This window comes from Stegastes partitus, unplaced genomic scaffold (assembly GCF_000690725.1).
Source record: "Stegastes partitus isolate 25-593 unplaced genomic scaffold, Stegastes_partitus-1.0.2 Scaffold1350, whole genome shotgun sequence".
Lineage (NCBI taxonomy): Eukaryota > Metazoa > Chordata > Actinopteri > Pomacentridae > Stegastes > Stegastes partitus.
Window position 1 is genome coordinate 5,389 of NW_007579081.1, and position 1,799 is coordinate 7,187.

The 1,799-nt window shown below is 42.2% G+C and overlaps 1 protein-coding gene across 1 annotated transcript in view; it reads right to left on the reverse strand.

The window, feature by feature from the left end:
* The window catches only part of trim69 (tripartite motif containing 69), a 5,423-nt gene extending 5,283 nt beyond the window's left edge, over positions 1–140 (reverse strand). The window contains exon 1 of the mRNA XM_008298775.1: positions 129–140. The gene's annotated coding sequence lies outside the window, so the exon portion shown is untranslated. The remainder of the gene's footprint in view (positions 1–128) is intronic.
* Positions 141–1,799: the final 1,659 nt, after the last annotated feature.

Below are 1,799 nucleotides of genomic sequence, written 5' to 3' on the forward strand. Positions count from 1 at the left end.
ATTTATACAGTATATTGAAAACATTAGAAATAACATCAATGATACTAATTTGACTTAAATATTAGGAACCTACAATATTTTCAACAGAAACACAACAAATTCAATGATCACCTTTGACAACAAACAACAAACACACAGTTTGTATTAAAGAAATAAACTCTGCATTTTACAAAATGTTCTCTCCGGGTTCTCCGGCTTCCTCCCACAAGGTGCAAAAACATGTTGAGGTGAATTGGTGATTCTAAATTGTCCATAGATGTGAATGTGAGTGTGCTTGGTTGTCTGTCTCTAAGTGTAGCCCTGTGATAGACTGGTTACCTGTCCAGGGTGTCCCCTGCCTTCACCCTGAGTCATCTGGGATAGACTCCAGCCCCCCATGACCCTAGTGAGGATTAAGGTGTATAGATAATGGATGGATGGATTTTAGCAGCATCCACTCGTTTTCTTTGTATTATCACCCTTTTGTTGTGTTCACTTACGTTGCTGAGCGATAAATTGCTTTACCTCAACCTGGTTTGTGCTCCATCCAGTTGACCCTAGTGGCTGGAATCGTGACATACACACAAAAGCATAAACCAAGTAGGACACAGGTCTCTGGAAAACAAGCAGAAAACAACAGCCGTGTTCACTTTGTGCATTAGGAACGTATTCTTCACCTGTAGGGTGGAACCAGAAAAGCCGGTCAGACCTTCACTTTATTACCTTCCTACATTTCTTAGCCCTCTTCACCGTACAATCTACAAAAGATTCTTTGCCTTTTGCGTTTTTCTTTCATGAGACCGACAGATAAGGGCAAAGATCACAACCATCACGAGGAGCTGATAAACCACACAGTCACAGCAGCTTCAGCAGCTCAACCTGGTCTCCTCTGGTTTGTTGGACACTTCTGATTGTAGCTGATGAGCTCTGAGACTTCATGAACTCTGCCTCAGTCACTGTATGTGGTGCAGACGAGCTGCTGGAGCTGTTGAGGCCTTCACACCTGAGCAGCTGCAGGTATGAAGCCCTGGACAGCAGCACATCTAGATGACTCGACCCGTCCACAGTCACAGAACACAGACTGTAGAAACTGTGTCCACATAAAAAAAAACTGACCTTTTGACCCTTTCAAGTATGTTTTAATGCACCACAAAGACAGACGCTGCTCATCTACATCTTATTTTCATGACTGCAATTAAACTATGTTCAGCTGCTATAAAAAGAAAAAACACCCAAAGGCTTCCGGCTTTTAGAAGCAGGAGAATGTTCTCAACCCATTTAAGAAGTTTTCTAAAAAATTCAATATCATCAAAGACACGTGTTTTTTAAGTCAGTGTGAATGTGTGATGCATTCTTTAGAAAGCAGAGCTGGTACCAGTGGCTCTGCGGCGTCTTCATTTTGTCCCACATAGACAAACACGCACATGTATTCATATTAACATCTGTGCGCTACATGGATGTACGACGCAGACATCCTGCAAAGAATCAGGTCGCATACGGTGCTGCATTAGTCATGATGTGCAACGACTGGAAGGAGAAGAAAAGGCAGAAAGATATGAAACTTTTATCTCCTGAATTCGACCATCACTGGGGCTTTGGTGGAAAAAATAAGCAAAACGTCGGCACACGGCGTAATTAACCTGTAACCTTCAGTGGTCCCTAATAAGAAATGACCATGACAGCATCTTCAGAGCTGCTTGTGTTTAATTAACACAGGGGACAGATTAGGATGGTTGAGTTAATTAAAATGTTGAAATGCTGGGATTCCTGGAAGCCTCATGGGTTAAAAATGGGAGTAACATGAGTGATAATGTTCTGCT